Consider the following 7,400-nt stretch of genomic DNA (forward strand, 5'->3'; position numbering starts at 1 on the left):
GAACCACATTTACGATCAAGATATTTATCTTTTTCGAGTATTTGTGTCTATATAGTCTGGTACTAGTTCAACATACTTATACTTTCACTAATATAATTACCGAGACTGAACCCAGCGTCGACGATTTGTGAACTTCACAGAACTAGCAGCCTTGTCTTCTGGCTTTAGATCCCAAAGGCTGAGACGTGTTCTTTCCTCGGCCGCAGTCGCAAGATTGAGAAGTTAACAGCTCGCCCAACGCGACATCAACATATTTACTCTCCGACCGAACTCGACCGGCGAGTTGGCACGCCTCGCACACAACCAAAGGACGTAGTTAGCTTATTAATTACTTAGCATGCGCCCCACGTAAGCTTGGTATTTTTTAGGGTCAACATTTTGGCACGCCCAATGGGACACAGTGCTAAAGCTACGAAGTTTACGACCATTGAGACACGGTCAATAAAAAAAGAAAACAGTCATGGGAAAGTCGACGACTAATCTTCCAGTCCAAAACCCAGGACAGGATGGTTTGTTACAAGCACATAATCCTTCTGCTGCCGTGACACCCGAAGCCACAAGTGTGACATGCCGAGAAAAGGAAGTTAAACTCGGCGGTCAGCCTCGTGATGTAGAAATCCCTACCAAAATGACAAAAGGTATTTTTGTAGAGGGACTAGCGGAGGATTGTGACTAGGATGATGGTGAGGCCTCTGATCTACCAACTAGATCGTTTTTTTTACGACGACTTGAAGAACAATCTTGATAGTTTGAGCAAATGTTCAGCCGAGAGTTAAAAAGCATACTTGAAGAAATGCGTGACAATATCACTATACACAATAAATTTCTTGAAGTTCTGGTTAGTAAAGTCCATGACATTGGACCCGTTGATCGATCGAGGTAGCTTCTTCTAAAAAGTAATCCCTTACTAGTGATACAGGCCGAGACAGGATCTGCTCGGCTCAAAATGATTGACTTGGAAAAAAGAGGTGGATCAAGCAGGAAAGTGGACGAATTTGACCAAGGAGTAGAAGCGACATTTGTTGACATGTTTGAAATCCAGAGAACGATTGATTCGGCCTTAAAAAAAAGGGCTGAAGTTTCCAAAATTTATTCACCCATATCTAACCTTTGTAGAAAGATTCGAATATCCTAAGGGATTCAAGATTCCAAACTTCAGTCTTTTTTATGGAGAGTCATCATTGTCCTTGTTAGAACACGTGGCTCATTTCACTGCGTAATGTGGGGATGTTAACAGTGATTTTCATAAACTACGACTGCTTAATTTCTCGTTAACTGGCTTAACATTTGCATGGTATATCAACCTCTCACCTAACTCCATCCAAAGCTGGGAGGAATTAGACAAGAAATTACATGAGTAATTCTATCGGCCAAGAATGGAAATGTCAGTTTTTTCTTTGGCCAGGATGGCTCAAGCATCTGACGAGTCACCGATGGATTATCTTACGAGGTTTAAATCGGCCATAAACTGGTGCTGAGAACCTCTTCCTGCAGTCAAATTCATTAGGATTACCTTGAATGGCCTGGATGTGGAGTACAAAAAGAAATTCTTAGGGGTAAACTTCTGAGATATGTAAGAACTTGCTCAGCATGTTGAACAATATGATTATTGCTCCGAAAGGAAAAGATCTCGAAGTCTCTATCTTAAGGAACGATCTACAAGAACCCTACAGTCAGTTATGCATCGGTCGAAGGGGAAGAGTCTCAGTATGCCATCATAGATGCGGCAGAGATAGTAATTGACAAACCATATGTTTGCAAAGCGTTAGCTCATGCTAACTCTAAAGATGTCAAAACTTGCTTGGCCCCTGTGGAAGTCGCCGTTAAAATGACAAAAGTCTACACCTTCGACATCACCAAGGCTGATGCCATCTTCGACCAGTTATTTCTCGTAAAAATTATCAAGTTTCGGCCAGAGCATAATATTCCCAAGGCTGAAGACTTGAAAGGAAAGACATATTGCAAATACCACAACTTGAACAAACATACGACAAATAATTGTGTCGTATTTTGCGACGTCATTCAAAGCTGGATCGACAATGGTAAGCTCAAGTTTCCTGAAAAACAAATGGCCATGGACATCGATCATTTCCCTACGACGACAGTAAGCATGGCCACGATTGAAAATCAATCTCTCTTCGAACGAGTCACCCAAGTATTTTTCAAACCCAGCTTATGTTGGGTCAATGTCGGATTCCAACACGGAGGAAATTGACGGCTAATGGTTTTAAGCAGTCGGTGCAAATCAAATGTCATCATAACTGAATTGAAGGAAAATCCGTGTTTGGTTGAAGCACCGCAACTGGCTCCTCCAGCTGCGACATCTCAAAAAGTGCTCGGTGCAAGCAAACGCCATAAAGTTTTTGATAGGCTTGGCCATCAAGTATAAGATGACAAGCCGTCTTCGACCAGATGGCACATTGATTTTAACGCGCCATTTTACAATGAAGATTATTACGTGCGTAACTCTAATAACTCAGGATCACTAGCGAACTAGCTAACCTTCAAGCCACCTGAGCCATGCGACCATCGTTGGTATAGCAACAACTCCCTTACCAGTGTATATATCGCATTGTCCAAGTCGCAAAAGTGTCACCGATAAAAAATTGACTGTATGGCTCACTTACAAGAAGCTCAGGCCACTTCGATTACCAAATGGCAGCCGAAAGAAACGGTAAAAAATAAAGATGACCGACAGCCTCTGGCGATCATGACTGAGCCGCTTTAAGGTAAAAAGGTGATCGATCGAGATTTTGAAACCACAATTGAAGAATCCAAGAAGCGAATCAAGCTCATCATTTGACCTGGAGAGATGAAAGCTCGCCTCGAGCATTGCCGGAAGGAAGCCGAAAGTAAACTTCCTCCACTACCCTCACAAGAGCCATTGATTAAAGTCAGATGAAACTTCCACCCGCCGTTTCTCGGTGAAGCTTGAGAGTACATGCGGGAGTTTCACAAGAAGCATTCGGCTAATGACTTATATAGCCTGCCAAAAGTATGCCAAGAAGCTCTTAATCTGGCATTAACTTGCCCTGATGATGAGCAAATCATCTAAAAAAACCATGGATCCAGGAATGAAGGCTAGGTTCCAACATATACGTGAGGCTCGAGTTCTTGGCTTTGAGGTAGACCCATATACTGATATTGATGTCGTCGATCTCCCTTTCTCTCTTCAAGATCTCCAATATTTGCGGTACCATTTTGAAGTTTTCTCAGTCGTTTCCCTCTTCAGCCTTACAGCCTATGAAAAAGAGCGTGTGGCTATTTTAGATGTTTATCTGGACACAAGAGATGCTCGCATCGTATACCAGGAACGGACTCGCAAGGCTTTACAAGAGCAAGACCAAGTTCCAACACCGAGCGAGCCAGAGGTCAAAACTCAAAACGAAACATCTCCGACAGACATGCCGCATGAGCATGTTGTCGCTGTAGTCGAAGATGATCGAGCGAGTGATGGCCATGAGCAAGACATCTCGCCCGAAAATCCAAAAGATGAAGATCATGACCCGATGGGCCCTTCGGTCATCGACAACATGGAAATCAGCATGGTCCACATTTTACTTGCAAAGTTCCAGCCAACCATATCCCAACCAAATTTCCTATACGACATGTGGTTGCTGATTTGGCCACGCAAGTCAATTTTGTGGCCATCGAAGAAGTTGAGCCGATAAGCAAAGAGGATAAACTCAAGGCAGCTATTGCCGAACTATTTCCTCATTCTTCATTCGTTAACCTTCATCACTTGAAGCCATTGTATGTCACATCACATATTGAAGGATACCCGGTTTCTAAAAAATTTGTCGACTGTGAAGCAACAGTCAACATCATGCCCATTTCTATCATGAAAATACTACGTCGATCTAACGACGAACTCATCTCATCAGGGGTAACCATGAACAGCTTCGTCGACGACAAAGTGTAGACTAAAGGAATGCTCATTTTTTTTTATAGTCTATTGAAAGATCGAGTATAATGCATTGCTTGATCATGATTGGATCCACCAAACTAGTTGTATCCCTTCATCATTATATCAAGTCCTCATCTTTTAGGACTGTAAATCGATCATCGTTCATCCCGTCAACAACCAACCGTTCGAAGCCAATATGGTCCAAGCTCACTATTACGATGATCATGTTGACTACATCACCCTGCAAGGTTTTAATGAAGCAGGACGGCTAACTCGGATCTTAGTTCAAAAAGCCATCGAGGTTGGTGTTGAGACTGTTCACCAGGATTCGACGAGACTCGGGTTGGCTAACTTAATTAACGATCATGATGTCTGATACCAAACAGAATAGAAGTCGGCCTGCGGTTTCATCTATCATAGAACGCATGCTGGCCCATTAGTATACTATATCCACGTAACCAAATTCTGGCATGAACTTAGTTAAGTTCCTCGTCGAATGAGACAATGGTTTAGTCCTGTCACTTGATAAAGTCCAAGCTGCCATAGCCGAGCTCGAAGACAACCGGCCCCAAATCAAAGATCCATTAGATAAAATAAATGTTGGAACGGCCGATGACCCTTGACCTTTGTTTATTAGTTCTTTGTTGCCCCAACCTATGAAAAACGAGCTTTGTAAATTACTCAAAGAATTTAAAGATTGTTTTGCTTGGAGTTACCATGAGATACCTTGCTTGGACCGAACACTCATCGAGCACAAATTACGCATCAAGGTTGGTTGTAAGTCTTTACGCGAACCACCCCCTGGTCGATTCTCGACCGAAGTTCAACTCGGCATAAAAGACAAACTCGTTTGACTTTTCAAAGCTGGTTTTATTTGGACAGCTCGATACATCAAATGGTTGGCAAATATTGTCCCAATTTTAAAGAAAAACGGTGCTTTACGCATTTGCATTGATTTCCATAATTTGAACTTGGCAACCCCTAAAGACGAATATATAATGTCAATTTAAGACTTGTTAATCGACGCTGCAGCAAACCACGATATGTTATCTTTCATGGACAGACATGCTGGTTACAACCAGATTTTCATTGTTGAGACCAATGTCTAAAAAACCGTTTTTCGTTGCCCCAGGGCACTTAGGACTTACGAATGGGTCGTCATGCCTTTCAAACTTAAGAACGCTGATGCCACATATCAATGTACTATGAATACTATTTTTCATGACCCAATTGGTACAGTATTTGAAGTATATATTGATGATGTTGTCGTCAAATCGAAGCTCCGCCGAACATATTTAGATGATCTTCGGCAAGCTTTCCTTCGAATGCGCTAACATAACCTTAAAATGAACCTTGCCAAATGCTCATTTGGCGTATTGGCAGGCAACTTCTTGGGTTTTCTTGTACATCATCGTGGCATCGAGGTGGATGATAATAAAGCACGAGCGATCATTGATGCTTCACCCCCGACAACTAAGAAGCAATTACAATCCTTACTCGGCAAAATCAATTTCCTTCGCTGTTTTATTTCTAACTCGACGGGAAAAATGAAGGCCTTCTCCACGCTCATGAAAATTAAGGATTCTGACAAATTCGAGTGGCATGAAGAGCATCATGATGCTTTCACGTAAATCAAGGTCTCCTTCACAACCCTACCTGTCCTTTTACCACCTCAACGCGGTAAACCTCTTAAGTTGTATATCTCAGCAGCTGAGGAATCTATTGGCTGTCTTCTTGCACAAGACAACAACACAGGGTGTGAGCAGGCCATTTTTTTTATCTTAGCCGAAATCTTAACTCAGCTGAGATAAATTATTCAGTCGTCAAGACACTTTGCTTGGCTTTGTTCTTCGCTGTGTCTAAACTCAAGCATTATGTGCTCCATTTTGTTACTCAGGTTATCGCCCAAATAGATGTTATTTGCAATATGCTCACTCGGTCGATAGTAAAAAGCTGAATTGGGAAATGGACAATGGCGTTGTCCAAATTTAGTTTGCAATACGTGCCCCCAAAAAGCTGTTAAATGACATGTGCTGGTCGATTTCTTAACTCAACACCCTTCCCCATATGGTTTTAGGGGCAACAACATCGAAATTGGCATGGTGGAAACACGTGATAATTATTGGACATTGTATTTTGACGGCTCTAGTACCTCGACCTCGACCGACGTTGGAATTGTCATCCAGTCCCCTAATCTCTTAAATTGGATTTCGACTGTACAAATAATCAGGCTGAATATAAAGCCCTCATCATCGACCTTAATGTCATTCACGACTTAAGGACAGTATGCGTACTTGTCATTGGCAATTTGGAACTTGTGATTAACCAACCCAACGGGACTTTTCGTTGCATGAGTTGTACTATGACATCCTATCATATGGTTACCAGCTATTTAGCCGAATTGTTTGCAGGCATTACGTTCAAGCACATCTTACGAGTTTGAAATACCGACGCAGACAAGTTGGCTCAAATAGCCTCCAGAGCACAACTCCTAGTGGCGAACTAAACCGAGTTATACCAGTAGTACAACACCCATACCCGGCCTTGGTTAATCAACAAGTTCTCCAAAACAACCACGTGATATACGTACACGAGTTATGTCCCTACCTTCGTTGTTGGAATGAGATGATCCCTATAGATATTTGTGCGGTCGAGACATTACTAGACGACTAGAGAAAGTCAATTATGCAGTATCTTGATAATCCTACTGGTAACCACAACTGCAAGATAAAGGTACATGCCACAAATTATGTAATGTACCAGAATGAGTTATATCAAAAAAGTGCAAACAGTCTGTTGTTATTGTGCCTCGGCCCGGAAGAGGCCGCCTAAGCTATTACAGAGGTACACGAAGGGATATGCGGTGCTCATCAATTCGGACGCAAAACACAGTGGTTGCTCCACCAACAAGGCTATTTCTGGCCAGGTATGTTGAAAGATTGCATTGAATACACTCGAGGTTGTGTACAATGTCAAATCCATGGGCCCATATAGAGAGTTCCGGCCGAATTACTTCACTCGGTCACCAAACCATGGCCGTTCAGAGGATGGGCCATGGATGTAATCGGTAAAATTACATCATTTTCCAGATCAACAAAGCATGCATGGATACGTATTGTGACGAACTACTTCACCAAGTGGGTTGAAGCGAAGTCATACGCTAAGTTAACTTCTAAAGAGGTCTGTAATTTTGTAGAAGAAAACATCATGACAAGATTCGGCGTACCAAAAACAATTATAATGAACAACGGCACAATTTTTACAATAGACATGTTTAATGAATATGTGGCGAGTTTGAAAATTCGGCTTAATCAGTCCACGCCGTATAACCCACAAGCAAACAGATAAGCCGAAGCAAGTAATAAAGTTTTAATCGATATCTTTGAGAAAAATATAAAAGAAAAGCCTGGTATATGGCATTTGAAGTTAAACGAGGCATTATGGGCATACCGAACTTTACTCCAATTAGCAACAGGGACGACCTCATATGCAT

The sequence above is a fragment of the Malus sylvestris genome, chromosome 12 (genome assembly GCF_916048215.2).
Source record: "Malus sylvestris chromosome 12, drMalSylv7.2, whole genome shotgun sequence".
Lineage (NCBI taxonomy): Eukaryota > Viridiplantae > Streptophyta > Magnoliopsida > Rosales > Rosaceae > Malus > Malus sylvestris.